Raw genomic sequence first — 21149 nt, 5'->3', positions numbered from 1 at the left:
ATATGTGTATGAATATGAAGTAGTATTTTACATGTACATGAAGTTCGATATGAACATGTACATAAATATAACTATGAGGATGCATGAGGATGAATATGTACACCTACCTTATTATACATATAAATGTAAAATGTATGTGTAAGTAAGATTATGGACATACATGAATATGACTATGAATATGGGCACTCGTATGTTTACATCAATATAAATACCACTGTTTAGGAATATATGCACATGTTCATGAACATGTACAGGTATACAAATATGTACATATATTTACAGGAATGTGAATATGTAGAAATGTGTTTGTGATATGTATAGAAATATGTATGTGAATATAAGTGAAGGTGTACATGGATGTGCATATGAATATACAGATGAGTATATATATGTGTATGGAAGCAAATACATATGAATTAGAACTACTTGTCTTCTGCTCATATGGGAATGGATCACCATGTTCTCTGCTTGATGAGGTGAGTAGATTTCCATACTCTCCACACCATAGGGACTGTTGGTTACCAAGGAGAATAAAACCATGTGTCATTTACCCCATGAGAGTAGAAGATCTTTATGCTGCACACCTAGTAAAGACATTAGAATTATTTATGTTTGAATTGATCAGGAGAGTTGATAAATAAATACTCCATCTTATGAGCATTATAATCCATATATCTATCCATATATATGGATATATCTATCTATCTATCACCTAGGTAGATAGATAGATAGATAGATAGATAGATAGATAGATAGATCCATATGAGATTTGATATCTAACTTTCTTGGTGGTGAAAAGGAAAATACAGAAAAGTGAACCAGGACCTCCTGTACTGGAATGAAAGTGGGTTACATTGGGAGATAAGAAAAATGGAGGAATGTCTGGAGTTGTGGCTCAGCAGTAGAGTGCTCACCTAGCACATGTGAGGTGCTGGGTTCAATTCTCAGCACTGCATGAAAATAAAATAAATAAAACAAAATGTATTTGAGTCCAACTAAAATTTTTTAAAAATTAATTAAAAAAGAAAGATGGAGAAAATAAAATGATAAAAGGAAAAGAAATTCTAAGACAAATGGAATTTCTACCAGTGGGCTGGAAGAGAGATAAAGGGCCTCCTTCCTGAGTGTGCCACTTATTTCTTCATGGTAGTGTTTATTACTTCTGTCAGTCAGTCTTGTTACACCAGGAGTCCTCATGTTGCTGTTCTCCGCCACCTGTCACTCGAGTCCTCTTTGAATGTGGAGGGGATTTGTTCTCATTATTGACTGCTGTTCCAAATCAGTAAATTGTCCTGACACTGTTAATATCTCTGCCTTAATATCAGTCCCATGTCTCCAGTTATTTTCTGCCTTCTTAGTGCAGATTTCCATCCAATTAGATCTCCACAGTAAGTAATTACCTCCAGAAAGACATTCTTCAGCTATTGTGACACAGTCATTGGGTGGCAGAGCCTCACTACAGATAAATTCGATAAGAGTTTGAACAAAAGGCAAGTTGAGGCCCTTCATGGAATGGACAAAATTTAATTCCTTTAACATTTTAAAAGGAACAGCAACATGAACTGGAATTCACATAATGCAATCACCAGAGCCTTAGACTGCATGGCAGGTGATTTTGGAACAATTAGTTCTCTCTCAGGCTTTGTTTATGCATCTTTAAGATCAGAATTCTTCCAACCAGGACTCAGAATCCTGGAAAGGTGAGGACAAAGTAAATACTGAGCCAGGAATTATGCCTGACACAGTTGAGGCTCTCAATTTCTTGAATTCAGTGCTACAATCCATGTTTTGGTTGGTGATGCAAAGTACATCTGAGAGTCTGTAACTCCATAGATCCTTTATTTTTTATTTTATTGTTCTTTTTAGATATACATGACAGTAGAATATATTTTGGCAAATTATACATGCTTGGAGTATAATTTATTCTAATGAGGATTCTATTCTTGTGATTGAACATGATGTGAAGTTACCCTGGTCATGTATTCAAATACAGAGCTAAGAAAGTCATGTCTGATTTCATTGGTTCCTTTCTGTCACCTTGAGCTATATTTGAACAGACTTTAGTGTTTTCAGGATTATTTTTCATTTTTATTTTATTGAGGTTGATTCTCACAAAGAGAGCCCAGTATATAATGTGTGATGTAGTTACATTTACAATGTTGTGGTACAATTACCCCATTCACCTTGTTACAAACATTTAATCCCTGCCTGGAAGAAAACCAAGTATCTGATAAGCAGATACTGACTCCCATGCCCTCCAAGGTCCTGGTAATCACCTTTCTCCTTTCTTATTCTAAGATTTCCAGTTGTTGATTACATCATATGAATGTAGTTAAAGCACATGTGAATTATCATGTTTGATTTTATTTACTTCACTTATCATTTTTGAGGTTCATTATGTTGCAGCCTGTGTCAATACTTCATTTTTATGGCAGAGTAATATTCAAACATACATCTGGATGCTATATATAGTTGTATATTTGCTTACATGAATATATCTATATGTACCTGTGCTTACTCAGGCAAGCAAACATACAAATACATACACATTTGTTTATCCATTCTTCTCTTAATGGACACTTGGGTTTTCATCTCTGTCCTTGTGTGAATAGTGATGCCATTAACATTTTTATGTAAAATTGTTTAAGTATCTGTTTTCAATTCTTGGGGCACTATAACTAGAAATGGAATTAGTAGATTATAGGGTAATTCTATGTTTAAATATTTACCAAACATCCAATTATTTTCTATATCTTCTATATCATTTTATATTTTTACCAAAACTCTGTGGGGGTTCTAATTTTCTCACATAATTACCAACAGTTATAGTCCCCCTCTTTTATAAATGAACTCATTCTATTGGTGATGAAGTGTTATTGCATGGTATTTGGTGGGTTTTGTTGTTGTTACTGTTGTAATGGTTCTGGTACAGGGAAACAAACTCCAAGGTGGTTCACCACTGATCTTCTGCCATTTTTTATATAGGGCCAGAGTCTCACTAAATTTCCCAGGATGCCCTCAAACTTGCAATCCTTTTGCCTTAGTCTCCTGAGTCGCTTGAATATAAGCATGTATCTATTTTTAGAAAAAAAAGAGAAAGACATCAATGTGCCTCTAATAGAATTTCATTGAAAGAAATTTTAAGAACTGTAAAGCTGGAAGAAAGAAAACTGACCCAGTATTAAGGTCTGAGATGCAATGTCAACTAATAATTTATAGTATACAAATGAAACCAAATATACTGAAAATTACTAAAACCATTTAACAAAACCCAGATGCCTATACAGAAAAAAAAATCCACAAATACTTGATAACTATTTAATTTGTTTTAAGATACTATTTGAATCCTATCTTAATGTTTGTTTTTTTTTTTTTCGTCAGAGGAGAAATGTTATGAATTAGAGAAAAAAAATTAAGGAATGTGTCAACTTTGCTTTAGATTAGTTTAGGCAGAAACTGACCTTTGTTTCTCCATTTAGTTTTTAGACTTTTAATTATTTGAGTGTCACCACTGATCAGCACCAAAGGACTGATTGTGTCATAGCGATTGGCTAAGAGCATTTGGAGACCAAGCAGGATGGGGTCACTGGTACACACTGTGCCTGTGAAGAGGGAGATGATGCAGTCCACACAGTACAGGATCTCAAAGCAGCTGATGAGCAACAGGATGGTGTGAGTGGCCCTTTGTTCTGGGGAACTTCCTGGAGAAAAATGAGGGCTATGGAGAGACTTGGATCATTGTTTATGTCTATGCAAGAGAATTATCATGTATGCACTGGAAAGAACCATAAGACCCAGAAATAGGAGATCTCTAAATGCCGTGAAAGCAAGAAACAAGGTCCTGCTCCTGTAGCTCATGAGCAGAAAGGAACAGTGCTCAGTGAGAAACAGAAGCCCAGGTTGGGTCTTATTGGGAGTCGCCACAGTGCAGAGGAGCAGGTTGCTGGAGAGGGACATGGTGCGGGCCCATAAGAAGACAATTAGCCCCACAATGGGATTTGTGGATTTCAGTTTAAAGTGGGCCAACCAGGAGCCACTGGGGCTGATGGTGATGGCCTGAAACACACCCAGGACACAGGTGGTACAGATGGAGAGTCCCCTCATTACCCTGTTTAGGAAGGCAAGCACTTTGCATTTAAAGTCACCTGGAATGTCCTGTGTTTCCCAAATGTTTGTGGACACCAAAAGGCCCATGTGAGGAGCATGAGGATGTGTGTTAGAGCCAGGTGGGTGACAGGGAGGTCGGTGAGCCTGGGCTTGTTACCCACAAGGACAGCAGCAGTGTGGAGGCAAAGCAGAAAGGTGTTTGCTGAGATCCCAATGCCAGCCTGGGGATAGAAGGCATTTCTTATGGCAACATAACTGAAATGTTGGTCCATCTTCATCAGTATCCTGGGAAGAAAAACATTAGTATTTGACAGCAACAGCTTTTCATTGACATACTTTCAGTCCATCTGCCACCTTTACAATGTCTAGAATCATGATTAACAACAAATATCTTTGTAAAGAAGACAGGGTCTTATTCTTCACCTTAATTTCAAGTTAAGAGCTGGTTTGTGGTTCCAAGGTAGAGCACTGGACTACCATGAATGGAGACCTGGCTTTATCCCAAACTCTAAAATAGGAAAAAGTAAATAAAATATAAATTAAAAATAAATTTTATCTCAAGCATCTGTAATTCTTCTGAGGAATGATTTTGTACACTCCCTCTTATTTCATGGAAGTGCTCAGATCTTACTCTTGTCATTGAGCCTGTATACCTCAGGTTTTCCTTAACAGCATAAATTATGTGATTTAGTGGTCAGACTTTCTATCTTCCCTGCAGATTTCTTAAAGATGAAGATGCTATTGTATTTGGCTTTGATCTGAAGTATCTAAAATATTGCTGCTTATATAAAAATATTTTCCACAACCTGTTGATGTAAAGTTAAGATAAGCAGAAATAGGAGTCTTGGCCTGGGGTTTAGCTCTTTGTTATAGCAATTGCCTAGCCACCGGGGCCAGTCATGGCCCCCAAGCAAAAATAAATAAATAAAAGTATTGTGTCCATCTACAACTAAATTTTATATATATATATATATATATATATATATATATATATATATATATATATATAAAGATCTCCAGGAAAATAATATCAATATGCCCATTCGAATGGTTTCTTTATTCAAGTGTAGAATTGTAAAGAGTTTAGTAATGTTTTTTTCTCCTCGGACTTGGCCTTCATTTAATTCAGGTCCCACAATTTACTGTGAGGATACTGTCATCATACCTAATGATTTCTGCCTCAGTGTATGTCATCCGTTAATGTGGGTCAGGTTAGTACTTTCCTTCTGGTATTGTTGGAGTGAGTAATTAAACATGTGCTTGATATATATAAAGCACAAAAAAAATCATTCATTATTGTTTTGTTATTTGTCTCTAATCTTGTTGTGGGAGAGTAAATGCAATATGTTAAAGATTTCTTAGTATAGGTAAAAAATGCCCATGTAAGATTGGCTTCCTTTGGCAAAAATTTTATTCTTAAGTCCTGTAGTATTGGACATTATTTTCTTCTCATTTTAAAATTTCTACATGCAATAAACATAGATGTTTCCACATTCCAATTTTCTTCCAGGGGAACATGTAGAGAGATGGTGGGTCTCCTTCTCAATTTTTATCTCTGCTTAGAATTGTCACAGTATATGTTTCCATTTTTGTTAGGTGTTTTGTATCAGTGATGAAAATGGAAAGATCACAATGAACACTATGAAATACAGATTATGCTCAGATCCTATTTTGAAAATTCACACTCTAATAAAACATAAAATCTTAACAACATCAACAAATTTCTAGAGACACATGACCTACCCAAATAGAATCAGGAGGAAATTAAAAGAGATCAAACTCAAGCAATGTAATACAATACATCACCAAAAGCCTACCAGGAATAAAAGACCAGGACCAGATGGATTCTTGTCAGAGTCTACCAGACCTTGAGAAATAAGTACCACCAGTCCTCCTCAAATCATCCCATAAAATAGAAAAGGAGGTAACCCTTTCAAACTCACTCTAAAAATCTAAAATCACCCTGATAGCAAAAGCAGACAAAGAAACACCAAGGAAAAAATTCTGATTAATATTCCTAATAAACATACATGAAAAAATTATTTATAAATTACTGGAAAAATCACCTTCAAAAACATATTAAAACATAGTACACCAAGTTCATGTGGGGTTCATTCTAGGAATGCGAGGTTGGTTCAACATACAGAAATTAATAAACATAATTCAGCATGTTAATTCACTTACAGACAAGAACCACATGATTATATCAATAGATGCAAAAACACCACACACACACACACACACACACACACACACACACACTTGACTAATTACAGCAAACATTCCTATTCAAAACACTAGAAAAACTAGGAACAGTAGGAACATACATGAACTTTATAAAAGCTATATGGTAAACCCAAGTTTAACATCAATTAAATGAACAATTAAAAGCCTGCTGTATAAAGGTAGAAATAAGAGAATGATGTCCCCTTTCACCAGTTCTATTCAACATAGTCCTGAAAACTCTAGCCAGAGCAGTTACACAAAAGAAATATTAAGGGATATAAATAGGAAAATAAAAACACAAACTATCACCATTTACAGATGATCCTAACCCTAACCCTAACCCTAACCCTAACTTATTGAACACATATCCTGCACAGTGGCAGAATATGAAATTAACACCCACAAATTAATTGTGTTCTTATACATCAGGAATGAATCAACTGAAACAGAAATTAGGAAAACTATTTCAGTCACAATAGCCTCAAAGAAAATAAAATATTTGTGAATCAATTGAACAAAAGAGAAGAATGTCCTCTGCTGAGAACCATTGCCAAGTAGGAATGACGCATGGAAATTTCCTTGCCAGCGTACCCCATGTTGCTTAGAGGAAGGACTCGTAGAAATGGACATTTGAAGTGACATTGCATGTATGTTTGAGAAAGGTGACCCTGCTCAAGGACCAGGGTGGATCTGGGTTTAAGGAGGATCCTACTGGATTAGGGCGGATCAGGTTTTAGGGAGTATCCTGCTCCTTGGGTTTAGGGCGTTCCCAGTTTAGAACAATCTGGGTTTAGGGCGGTTCCAGGTTTAAGGTTATTCCTGCTGGGAATAGGGCATATCCTGCTGCTTGAGTGCTTGAGTTCCCGTTGAGTTCTCCTGGAATTCAGAAAGTATTTGGGATTCAAAGCCTGGTGGAGTAAGTGAATTTTGCGGCAGAACTTGGATTTCCCCAGAACATGTTTGTAGAGGGCCGGTGTGAGTTCGGGAATAAAGAATTGCTGTTTGAATCTACAAGGTGTGTGGTGGCTCGTGATTCTGTGCCCAGCCAGACTGAGGCAGTCCTCCACCATGAAATCTACATCACACTAAAGAGATAAATTGAAAAAGACCTTAGAAGATGGAAATGTCTCCCATGTTTTTGCTTAGGCAGAATTAATATGGTCAAAATGGTCATATGACCAAACATTGCAGATATTCAGTGTAATTCTCATTAAGGTTCTAATGTTGTTCTTATAGAAACAGAAAAAGCAGTCATGAAATTCACTTGGAATAATAAGAGACCCAGAATAGACAAAGCAATCCTCAGCAAGAAAAGGAAAACAGGAGGCATCACCATACCAGACCTTAACTTATATTATAGAGCTATAGTAACAGAGCAGCATGATATTGGCACCAGAACAGGCTTGAAGACAAATGGTACAGAATAGAAGATAAAGAGAAGAAAACCACAGGAATGCAGTGATCTCATACAAGACAAAGGCACCATAAACATACATTGAAGAAAAGATAATCTTTTCAAGAAAAAAAAAAGGTGCTGGGAAAACTGGAAATCAATGTGTAAAAAAATAAAATTAGACTCCTATCTCCCATGCTGATCAAAATTTAATTCAATGTGGATCAATGATCTAAGCATTAGACCCGAGAAATTGCACCTACTACATGAAAATTTAGGCTCAAATCTCCAACTGACTTCTTTAACAATACTTTTTTAAAAAAGAATTATAACCCTTTCTCAAGTTAAATACAAAATGGTGCTGTGGATGTGAATAAGTGGTTGTGTGTTCCTGAGTTTAATCCACACTAACCCCTACTCCTCCCACCAAAAAAAAAAAAGAGTAATTTCATGGGATGGCATCAAATTAAAAAGTTTCTTTACAGAAAAGAAAACAAGCAAGATGTGAAGAGAGAGCCTAGAGAATTGAAGAAAATCTTTTCAACCTGCACCTCAGAGAGAGAGAGAGAACTAATCATCAGGACATATAAAGAAATAAAAATATAAAAAAACCAGATAGCCCAATTAATAAATAGGCAAAGGAGTGAGCAGGCACATCACATAAGAAGAAATATGAATTGTCAACAAATATATGAAGATTTGAAACATTTTAAGTTCTATAAATTTATGTAAAGATAAAAATTGTTGGACTTTGAATTATTATTCCTCATGAGTCCTTATACTTTAAAATCACTCATGTATGATAATACATACAATATTATAAATTTTTATAATAAAACAAAATAAAATCCTATATATTACATGAAAATTACTACCTGACTTAAATTTAAAGAGGTCCTGTAGCACATTAGGAAATGTACCTGTGTCCTGGTTATGGTGTGGCAAGAGTCAGATGTAACAATGCATTCCTCCAGTTCCTACCTAGGAGCTTCCCCTTCCTTCTCTTCCACTTAGATTTTGAGCTGTGGCTTCCAAGATGAGGTTATATGGAGCAGATATCTTAAGCTCATCTCTCAATAGACTACTAATCTTGTTGCTTGCATCTGAAGTCTGACAGCATCTGTCTTGCAGAATTAGAGAAGGCATCCTCAAAGGAAAAGAAAACTACTACTTCCATTCTCAGACAATGGTAAACAAGCCCCATCTGGATGAAAACTTTTTGCATGTGTAGCTCTCATTTTCCAAAGCAAGTGACCTTGGGTTTTAATGGGTACCAATCATAGAAAACATATCTTAGCTCACTAAAATGGATACATATGGGGTACAGCCTGGCAGAAAGGGACAAAATATGAAAACTAGATTGTCAGATATGAAGAAATATAAATTAGGAAGATGGATTTCTCAGGTCTGTGTGCTGGAAAAAAAACTCATAGCCATGATATTCAGATATCAATAAATTTGCCTCTCAAATTTGATTTCTACATACTTTGAGGCAGTAAATCCAGTGAGTTAGGAAACTGAGTCAGGAAGATCACAAGTTTAGAACCAGCCACAGCAACTTAGCAAGACCCTAAGCAACTGAAAGAGACCTTTTCTCAAAATAAAAATATAATAATAATTAAATTTTTAAAAAAGGCTTGGGAATGTGTCTCTGTGATTAAGCACCCCTGGGTTCAATCCCTGGTACCAAAACAAATAAATCCCTTTGTTGAGAGAAGGAAATATATACCTATCACCTGAGCCATGCTTGAATATGGACTGGATCTATTCTCAGGTTTAAATACACAGTCCTCATGGAACATTTCTGGTCCCATCTAAACTGGAAGGTGTAAATTCGAGCTTAGCCATGAGAAGGTTGGTGTGAGAAATTTGGATTAGGACTTGCTCCTTCCCAGTTTTAGAATTACAAAAGAGAATGATTTTCCTGTTACATTGGGCAAGCCAAATGTCTACTGCTGTGCTTACTGAAAACTCTGTCTCCTGACAATATGAGCTTTGTGTATTTATCCTACAATGTGCACACTTTTCCACTTTGCATGAGTTCACTTGCTGAATTCCCACCAAAGCTTGACAGGTAAAATGTTCTCATTTAATGGGTAACATGAGAGAAGTGAGATGGACTATGAAAAATCCATTTTAGAACACTATTTCCTGAAGCACAGGTGGAGTAAAATACCACTAGATCAATTTTTGTTTTAATATGAAGGAGTCACTTGTTAGGAAACAGAGAGACAGATTCTCAGTGTAGGGATGTGAGGGTGTGTGAGCTTTCTTGGGCATTCAAGGTACTAATTTCCTGTCTAAGGTCTTTTTTCCACTCGTCTTCATAATGAAAGTGAGTATTATAAGAGTTGATTTGGTTGACCTGCTGGTAGGAAGAGACCATGAAAACCTCAAAGGAAACATGGCAAACAGAAGAAAGGGCTTTATTGCTGTGATATTAATTCTCAGTACAGAGGCATCTGTATCACTCATGAGGACTAATGATCTCTCAAGGTAAAAGGACAGAAAATGAGAAAGAAAGGAAAAGAATTCATGCCTGACCTAAGAGTAAGTGTCTCCTACTATTTACATCCTTCTTCACTATGGTGCATTTGTTAGAATCACCAAACCAACACAAGGCTCCCAACATGGGTACAGCATTGTGAACGGCTGTACAGCTGGAGAAGCATTGAGAAAAGCACTCTTGAATATACATGATTATGCACACCTCCCATCCTGGGACCCTGCCTACTTCCTTTCTTCCTTCTTCCTATTGTTCATTTGGATTCAAGTCTTCAGTTGGCACAGCCTTACTTTATACATGGGAACAAGGCTTGCTCAAAGTCACTTTCCAAGTGGTCAATCAGGGCAGGAATTCAGATTTGGACCAGCGTCTGCCTGTTGTGGATACAGTGCTCAGGAGAGTCATTGGGGCCTTGAGATTTGGGACTTGAGTGTTGACATCAAGAGTAAAGAGAATCTCCCTCTGTGAACCTTCTGGGAAGGGTGAAGTATTCTGGACAGGACTCAGGGCTCAGGCTGCCCAAGGGCTCAGATTAGGGACTGTACAGGAACCTGTACAGTCTGCCTTCCCAAGAGACCTGAGAAAGGAACTGGTGACACAGGTTTTGGATCTCTTGGCCTAGATTGTTCCTGAACCTAAGAATTCTGAATAATAGAGTAAACAAGAAGGAAATCCAATGCATCTCTTTTCTCTCTACTAGGAAAAAAAAAAAAAAACACCTGCCAAATACTGAAATTTCTTCCTTTCACTTGAAAAGAAAAATGCTCTGAACTGAGTAGTCTGGGCTTCTATGATTATCCAAGCATGCCAATAGGCCCCAGACCCTCCCTATTTTGCATTCCTATTTTGTCTTCTCAAGACAGCTAACAGGGGAAGGGGAGAAAGAAAAAACTAAGAGCTAAAGGCCCAGTGGCTTTCACTGACATCTCATTGGCCAGCACATAATCATAGCTACTCCTGTCTGCAAAGGATATTGGAGAATGTAGTTTGTTTGGGGGCTTTTTGTTTATTGGTTTTGTTCTATTTTCAGTTCCAGGGACTGAACCCAGGAGTGCTTAACAACTGAGCAACATCTCCAAACCTTTTAATTTATTAGAGACAGGGACTCACTGAGTTGCTTAGGGCCTAAGTTGCTGGTGCTGGCCTCAAACATGGGGTCTTCCTGCTTCAGCCTCAGCAGCAGCTTGGATTACAGGGATGTGCCATTGCACCTGGCTACTTTGTGTTTTATTTATTTAGGTGCTGGGGATGGAATCTGGAGCCACAGACATGTTAAGCATATGTTCTATCACTGAACTGCACCTCCAGCCTTAACACTGTCATTTTGAAATGCTGGCAACACATTTTTTTAAAATGTGGGGCTGCAAGTCACCAGTAGCTAACAAACCTCCTTCTTGGTCACTGGCAGTTAGTTCCCCAAAGGGCCTGACCACACACCCATGAGAGCCCAAGAAAGATCCTGAATGACTCCCAGGGATAGCCCAGGCCCCATGGAACAAATAAGGGTTGTCTAGAGCTGAGCCCAAGTAACCAGCTATGATGGGATGGCTGTATAGCAGAGCCAGTGCAAGGTCTCGAGGGCTGACAGTGTGGGCTGCTAGTAAGGATGGACCCTGGATCTGAATGACCCCTCATGGGCTGTTGAAGGGATGGGCAGAGACAGTCAAGTTGAGCTATTGTTCTTTCATGTGTGTTGGGGTGGGGGATGCAGGTACCAGGTGAGGAGAGGCAAAAGGTGGGAGCAATTGGGAGCAGAGGGATAGCCCAGGGGCCTGTGGCTGGGATACAAGTGTTGGCCATACTAAATACTCTCAGCATGTGAGTACTGAGGTGTTATTGGTACATGTGGGTCTTTGAGGGTCCATGAATGCCTCCTCTGAGACTCAGGGCACATCCCAGACTGGTGAGAGGCACTGCATCCCAAGATGTTGGCACCCCCAGCTTGGATTCCCCCACCTTCTGGCCTCAAGGAGATGCTTGTCTGTTCCATCAGTACTGCCATGTGACTCATGTCCAGCCTACCCATGTGCATGCCATCAGTCACCAAACTCCAGCTCCACCAGGTTTCAGCATCCATGGAAATTGACTGCCTCCCCCACCAAGAAGGAGACATTCACTCATAATTAGATCCAGGGATTATATCAGGCCTACCGGAAATCTCTCTTTATATATCTGCCTTTCTCTGTGTAGATGTCACTCTTGTGTACTGTCGATTTTTGCTCCCTTCATGGTGACAAGGTGGCCTGAGTCCTGACTGGGGTTGCAAGTCACCAGTGGATGACAAACCTCACTCTTGGTTGCTGGCAGTTGGTTCCCGGAAGGGCGTGACCACACACCCATGAGAGCCCAAAAAAGATCCTGAATGACTCCCAAAAGGCTGTGTGACCTTAGACTCCTCACTTGATTGACTTCTCTGGGCCTCTGCCAATTGGGAAACAGGGTGAGTCTTCCCAATTTCCAGTGTGTGTTGAAGGTGATGGTTTGGTGGGGAAGGTGTTTCAGGTAGGGACACAACATGAGCAAAGGAAAGATCTAGAATACTGGGAAACTCCTTCAGTGTGGATCTGGCAAGGGCTGGTGATGGACAGCCATGGCTGGGGCAGGTCCAGTGCTCAGCCTGTGGTTATTAACTGCAGAGGACTCGGTGGGCCCTTCCCAGAATCAGCAGCCTCAGTGTCTACATCCAAGATGTTGTCATCCCCAATTTGGCCTCCCCCCCTTCTAGCCACAAGGAGATGCTTGTCTGTTCCATCAGTACTGCCATGTGACTCAGACCACCATCACTTGTTATGAACATCCCACCTGCTAGCTCTCCATTAGGACAGATCTACCACTGGGCCTCTGGACAGCACAGTCCTTTGGGTTACACAGTGACAGAAGAAGGTGAGGTGTCCCTCAGGGAAGGTGGCTTAGAAGCAGCTTAGTGTAGGGCCTCAAGGGTGGGGTGGTGCATTTCCCCACTTCAGTGAATACCAAGACCCTAAGGTGTGTAAGACTCAGTGCCACATCTTATTAAGAGGCATATTCTTTCATCTCCTACCACAACTATGTGTAGCAGTTCTGCCTGTGGCCAGCCTCACCCACCTGCCACCCAGAAACACTTTCCCACTTGTGCATGGAGAATGCCTTAGGTTAAGTCTTGGGTACCCTCTTCATGCACCATGTCCTTGCACCCATGTTCCTATCAAAGACTCAAACAACATTCCAATGGACCCAATTGCCCCTGTGAGCCCTATACCCAGCTTCCTGACTTCTCTGATGTTCCCGTAACTTTGTGTGTGGTGCCCTTTTTACTTCTTCCCAAGATCATATGCACTCTCTAGCCTTTGTGTACCTATGTGTCAATGAACACCACCTAATTCACAGAGGCTTTAGTTTTGAACCCCAAAAATTGCACAACCAGTCTGGCATGGTGTCACATGCATATAACATGTCAGACATAACATTCTCAAGACAGAAGAATTACAAATTCAAGGTCAACCTTAGCAACTTAGCAAGCACCTAAGCAACTTAGTGAAACCCTGTCTCAAAATAAAAAATAAAAATGGGGGCTGGGGTTGTGGCTCTTCGGTAGAGCGCTTGCCTAAGCATGTGTGAGGTCCTGGGTTTGATCCTCAGCACCACATGAAAATAAATAAATAAAATAAAAGGTATTGTGTTCCAATTCTCTTTAGAAATAACTTATTTTTCCATTTGTTATCATACCTGAATTAACTCTTCACATATTTTTAATGGTTATGATAAAAAAGTTTCTTCTGATTCTAATACCTGGTATATCAGTGGATCTACTTGAAATGATTGTACTCTCTTTTGACTCCAAGTCACAGGGCTCCAATTTGTCTTCAATGCTTTATAGGACTTCATACAAAATACACTGGAAACAGAGCCTAATTTTACATTATTTCTCTCAGAGAAAGTGTAGGCCTCTCCTCTACCTCCATTAATGAGGCTGATCAGGTAGGTTCCTTAGAGAAAACTCCCAGCTTGGCCTCTGCCTCAGTTCTATGTTCAATCTGCCTGTGATCCCCTCAACCTCTGATCTTTATCTCTGCCACTAATTTTTTATTTTCTATTTCATTTCAGATGGATTTTAATGTTTTACTTAGAGCTCAAAACTCAATACTGCCAGTTTGGAAGTGATGATGTACAGAACTAACACTACCCCAAAATCAGGTGCTCCATGTAAGAACAAACTAGGGAGGAGACACCTGTCACACCTTGTGGGAAGAGAACCCCCAGAGCAACTGGGAAACCATAGGAAGTTCCAAGAATACCCTGCCCAAAGTGGAGGCATTGTAAATTATGGAATGGGTTTGGACTAATTAGAATCAGAATGAGAGTAACTTGTTAGGGTCTGTAAACAAGTCAAGATGGCGCCCGGCATTTTGCCAGAGGGAGTGGTCTGAGAAGTAACACCAATGAGCCATTGAGTGTGGAGATTCCTTATTGGTTGACTGCTGTATCTAGTTTGTGTTAATTAAGATAAGCTATGTGTAATGTATATATACCCCTCCTGTCCTACAATAAACGGCTCCCACTCCTGCTGTATCAATGTACACAAGTTGTTTGTCACCCCCCAGTTATTTTGCTTATTTTTAGAGACAGGTGTGTCCCTAAGTTGCCCAGGCTGGCTTGGAAATGGAGACCCTCCTGACTCAGCTTCCCCAATTGATGGGATCACTGGTGTGGCCACCATGCCAGGCTCCAGGCACATCTGAATACTTTTTGATTAATTATAATATTCAATACAAAGTGAATGCTATGTGAATAATGTCATACTGTACTGTTTAGGCAACAATGACAATGAAAAGTTCAGACCTGTTCAGTAGACACAATATTTTTCTGAATATTTTTGATCTGCAGTTGACTGAACTCAGAGACATGGAATCCCAGGATATGGAGGGCTGACTGTATATCTCCATTGACCTTAAATTTCTCCCTTCCTGTCTCAAAGGAACAAGTATCCAAATATGCTGTGCTCTGATCACTTCCAAAATAAGCTCTGTGCTGTCCACTCTTCAACCCCAGCCCCTCGGTGGTACGTACAGCGCTGGCTGCCATTGCTTTAATCCCCACCGTGCCTCCCAAACTAAACCGAAAACTTTGGGGAACAATGATAATCTTCCTTCTTCATCTTGAGTCCTCCACAGTGCTGAGCACAGGTGGGTTCTTGCACACTCACACTGACTTGTCACGGTCCCCGTCTGTGCTGCAGGCACAGGGCTGTCACACTTCCTTGGCTATACATCATCAGGGACTTGTCTTCAACACCGAGGAAGCACCATCCCACAGCCAATTTGTAAAGATGGAATAATGTAGAACTATAATTGATTCTGTTCCAAAGAAGTCATGCATTAAGGAAGGAAAACCGTGCCTGGAGAAGCCAGTAGCTTCATTACAGGTTCTGTGGCAGGCCACATGGGAGGGCTGAAAAGACACAAGAGCCAGCCAATGACCTGTCCCCTCCTGTAGCACACTCAGGACCACACCTGGGCAGTGTGTGCAGAAGCCAAGCAACAGGGAAGCCCTTTGCCAGGTCCTTGATATTTCAGGAACAATACACTATTAGTGACTTCTCCTTTTCCCCAACTGTATATTTAAGGAAGTTTATTTCAGAGACCCAGACAAGATGTCCATATAATAAGGTAGAAGCTATCATAAGAAAAGCCACCCGTGCACCCAAATATTTTCTAGACCCTAACTATCTTAGCAGTAGAGATACCTCAGGAGGCATAGATAAAAACATCACTAGGCCTCCACTGCAGAGAGCTTGGAGCCCTTGGATCAGAGCTCCAGAACCATCCTGCATTTGTATTTCTTCCTTGGGATTCTAATCACAGATTTTGTCCATTGTACTATATTGATTTGTGTTTCTTCTCATTAATTTGAAGGTGGAGCCTTAGAGTATTGTATCAGTCTATTCAGGACATTGTGGTCCTAAGAGTCAGATAACCCATTCACATTAGCTTAAGAAAAAATGGGAACTCGTTAACTCATGTTTGGAAGCCCAGGCGTAGATCTAAATTCAGTTGCAACTGGACCTGGAGACTCAAACATTAACTTCAAATCATTTTCCCCTTGGGGTTGGGGTTGTGGCTCAGTGGTAGAGCACTTTCCTAGCATGTGTGAGGCCCTGGGTTCGAGTCTCAGTACCTCATATAAATAAAATAAAGGTCCATTTACAACTAAAATAAATATATATTTAAAAAAAAAAAAAAACATTTTCCCTTTACTCTGTCTTCCACTTACCTTTGATGGATTTGCTGCAGCCGGACTGTGGCAGTAACTGGAGTTGTCAAAAATATGGGGACATGATTCCAATCAAGATCCTCCTCCAGATGTGCGTGTCCAGGGAACTTAGAGAAAAGTTTAGAACTCAGATCTTCCTAGATTGCTCTCCCTTTTTTCCAACAGGGAATACAGTAAAATTTACAGACAGGGTCATGTTTCGCTGGGGAAGTCACACTTCTGTGTTCTCCAGTGGGATCTTGTCACTGTTCTACAGACATTAAAATTACACTCCTGCAGAGACAGAACTTAAAGATGTCTGTTCCTTAAAACTCAAGGAGTTCAAATAGTTTTAAGCTCTTCTCAGCTGCAAAGAGTTCTCCTTTCCTCAGCCATCTGGGTAAGTGCCTCTGTGTCTTCAGGTGCACAATCAGAGTGCAGGTGGGTCCAAAAAAGGCTGTGGAAGGAGAGTTCTTGAGCCTAGTAGTGAGATTTCTAGTAGCTGCCATAGAGACATCAGCTATAACAGTTATATTGAGCCCAGAGGACCGTGCTCAGTATGGTGCAATGAGAATATTTTCTTCTAACAATGTTTGGTTCTTTAAATTAGATTTTCCTAAAGTTCATAATTTTCTTCATAAGAAATACCAAGTGATTTTAGGTTTTTAATTTATTTTAATTTAATGAGTTCTAGTGACATGACTTGCATGCAGTATGTCATCTAGAGATTTTAAAAAATATTTATTTGTATACATAGTATCAGGGAAAACATAAGTTTTAAATTAACATTTTATTACTTATAATTTTTTCTACTGTCATCTTCATAATTCAAATAGAACTACTATTGATGTAAGCAAATTCTATAATGAAAATAATTATACATTTAAAAATCCTTAGAAGAAAATGGGGTTCTATGTTCCAAACCTCATTTCATAAAGGGGAATCTAATATTTCTATAAACTTTTTATATGTAATTGCTCATGTAGTCTTTGAATCCAATTTAATTTCACAGGAAAAAAAACATGAAATTATAGGAACATGATGATAAGGTTTGGAAGTAAATTTAGCATTTTAAGAAACTCAAATGAACATGCTGGTAGTTTTCCATCCATGGCTCCAAAACACCCAAGAACATAATTCACAATATTTGGTGAAAGAATATTTGTGTTCATTAGTCCCTTTTTTTAGTTACTAAAAAATACCTTTCTTTTCAATTGCTATCATATTGGAAATGTCTAAATCTGATTTTGTTTAGAGGAACATATTAGCTCAGTTGAATCCCATTCTGCCCTGGTAACAGTATCGAATATTTAGATTTTTTTCCCCCAAACATAGTTTTTCGTGTCTTTAGCATGAATAAATAAATGTGAACCTTTCTTTTTTCTTGTCACTAAGACACAAAGAATAAGCTGAGACAGAAAAACAGTTCCTGTTGACCAGGAAAGCAGGACTTGAATCTTTCATCCCTACATCAATCAGGGAGAAGGACTCTCCTGCAGGATTGCTTGGGTTTGATAGTAGTGACAGCTTGGGGTCCTTGAAGAAGCACCTCTAGGGCTTCCTGTTTCTTGACATTAAGAGAACACTTTCTGTTCTAGTGGCTTTTCTCAAGAGAAATTTAAAATAGTGGTAATGTAAATATCATTGCTGTAAGTTTGAATCCTCAGCTGTACTCTACAACCCTGACAATTTACAAAAAACAACTGATAATTCTCACCTCTATTTCTCACAAATAGCTGCCACTCATTGCTGAAGGCTTGTTCAGGATTCTGCTCATTATATTGCTGGAGTTTGTGTATCTCACAGCAGATGTGCCCACAGGATTGACTTCTGCTGGGCGATGATGGTTTTGCCTTCTCTGAGGAGCCGGGCATCTCTCCTTGTGCTCATCATAGCTTTCCAGCACAAGTAGTGCCACAAGGTAGATAGTGTTGCCTACAAGGACCTCAACCCCAAACCCACTTGCAGGAAGCAGGACCGGTAACACCTCCTAGATACTTTTGCAATTTTTACCTTAGTGAATAGAAGGGGAGAATGGGAGGATTTGGCATCAGTGGTGAAGCTGAGGTTTGTGATGACAGTCCAAAGCATATGAGTCTGCACACATATAAATAAGTGGTGAGTAAATATTATTTATCTGCCATCTCATTTCAAAGAGAGAAGCAAGATGATGCTCACACTACAGAGGAGAAAACAGATGTGTGCTCCCTTCACACCTTCACCCTGAAATTTGCCCACCATGAAGGTCCTAAGACCCCAAACTTGCAATGCAGTCTTCAGCAGGGTGTCCTCCTCTTGTAATTCTCTCTCCTTCTGTCCTGACCTCCAGCTCATGGCCACTACTTCCTGAGCAGTTCTCACTAGTATGGGGGAACATGCATGAGGATGCATGCATCATACAGCTACCCAGGATTTGGTGATTGCAGGTTGGCATACTGTCTAACATGACTGCTTACCTGATCCAAATATTAAAGAGAGTTTTAACCCTGAGGAGTCCTCAGTCTTCACTATGAGCTCTAACAAATGAAAGTTCTGAAATTTTTGGATATTTCTTTTTTATTTTTTCATGTGTGATCTTTTTTTCTCATTTACTCACTTAGCCTTTCCTTCCTCTTACCAGATGTGGATTCTTCAGATGTGACCTATTTCAGAAATTCATGTTTGGTTCACTGTGGTTTACACATCCTTAAACACAGAATATCAAGTTTGGGAGCAGCACAAGAGGGCCAATTTGGCATCACCTCTAAGACCCTCATTTGAGTACTGTTTCTCAGATTGCCTGACTAATGGCAGAGAGCTCAGGCTCTGTCCCCTGTTCTCCTAGGATGTGGTGTGCCAGGCTTGAGGGTGATGGATCACAGCTGGGAAGGGACATGCCATGGGATTTCTCTTAGGTCACATTTATGAATTGTTCCCATTCCCCAGGATGCTCTGATGCTTACTAACAACCATTGTACATCAGCATGGACAATACTATAGAACTTGCTTTACAATTCTAGTAACATATATTCACATAATTTTAATCATATATACTGGATGTGCAGCATTTACTGATATGATTTTTTGTGGTCCAAAACTGGAGGTAATAGGAAAAGTATTTTCTTGTTTTTTTCTAGACACTACATGGAGAAAAAATTGTTATGTTTAACAATATATAAAATTGTTGGGACTGGGATAGAGGCTCAGTGGTAGAGCACTTGCTTAGCACATACGGGGTGCTGGATTTGATCCTCACAACCTCATAAAATAAAATAAAGGTATTGTGTCCAACTAAATGAAAAACCAAAAATATTTTTTAAAATTGTATATTAAATGCATACATCAGGAAACAGTCAAAGATTTTTCTGTTTCTAATACAGAAATTCACTTTTAAAAAACAATTTTCCACTGATTTTAAGGAAATGAACAAACAAACCCATGAATTTCTAAATATGATTGCAAACACATGGCATGGGACACTCCTGATTTTCATTACTCTTGTTTGCATAACTGCAGATATTTGATCACACTGAACTTAATGTCATCCAAAGGTATCGAGACACTGGTGATTAAAATATTTCATTCAATGAGTGTTATATTACTTGGTTTTTATAAGGATCTAATGTCTGAAATGAATTAAAGCAGGTCCTCTATGCTACAGGAATGATGTGATAGAATGAATTTTTTTGTTTTGTTTCATAATACATTTTTTGTTGTTTTTGAAAAAAGACAATTTAAAAACATTTTTTTGTATTTTTTTTGTATAAGGGATTAAATCCAGGGCTAGAGTTAAAAACTGAGAAACATATCCAACTATTTTTTATCTTTATTTTTTATTTTGAGGCAGGTTCTCACAAATTTGCTTAGAACTATGCTACATTACTGAGACTGGGTTTAACTGGTGATCCTACTGTCTCAGACTCCTGTGCCTGGCCTAGAACAATTTTTAGAAGTTATATATAACACATTATTATGGATCCATTTAAACTTATACTATAAAGTGCCCATAGATACTTGACTTATTTAAAACAAATTTGTAAGAATGGGCTAATGCCATTTATATGTACATAGATGTCACAAAATAAGACAGCTCTATTCTAGTGATCCAATATGACCCATAAAAGCTGGGATACATATAGATATTAGATTCACAACTTTCTTTTTTCTGGACTTATCATGGGAGACAACTCCAAAACCTTGAATGAGTGAATGGAAAAATTTTTATTTTACCTGATCATTACTTGGTAGAAAAATTGTCTTTTTCTAGTGGTGTTATAGGGTTTTCATTTTCCACAAATAGTGCATGTTGGCACTCATGCCTTGAAGCTGAAAAAGTTTACCACACAGAAGCCAAGAACACAAAAACTGTCTATATCAATAATAAGAAAGGGAATTAGATAGATGGTGGGTAAGGAGTGCAAAAAACTTTTAACAGAGCAAAGTTTTACAGCAAATAGAGTGATGAGGCTATAATGATGACTTATAAAATTCAAAATAACCAGAGAAGACCCTCAGCCACTGACCTGCCCGGCCCGCGCCGCTCCCTCGCAGCATCCGCCCCCAGCTCCGCCGCCGCCTCGGCCCGCATGGACGCCCCGGGCGCCCCCGACGATGGCACAGGCCCCCTGGCAGGCGGGCGAGAGGGCGGCCCGCGCCCGCCGGCACAGCGGGTGTTAAGTGGCCCAAGTAAACGTAGCTCGGCGAGGGGCG

At 39.2% G+C, this 21149-nt stretch overlaps 1 pseudogene; it reads right to left on the bottom strand.

Moving 5' to 3' along the window:
* Positions 1 to 1165: 1165 nt before the first annotated feature.
* LOC144249369 (putative vomeronasal receptor-like protein 4) lies at positions 1166 to 21027 on the bottom strand (annotated as a pseudogene).
* Between the last annotated feature and the right edge of the window lie 122 nt (positions 21028 to 21149).

This window comes from Urocitellus parryii, chromosome 11, assembly GCF_045843805.1.
Source record: "Urocitellus parryii isolate mUroPar1 chromosome 11, mUroPar1.hap1, whole genome shotgun sequence".
Classification (NCBI taxonomy): Eukaryota; Metazoa; Chordata; class Mammalia; order Rodentia; family Sciuridae; genus Urocitellus; species Urocitellus parryii.
The sequence above is the reverse complement of the archived record's forward strand: the minus strand, read 5'-3'. Positions and strand labels throughout refer to the sequence as shown.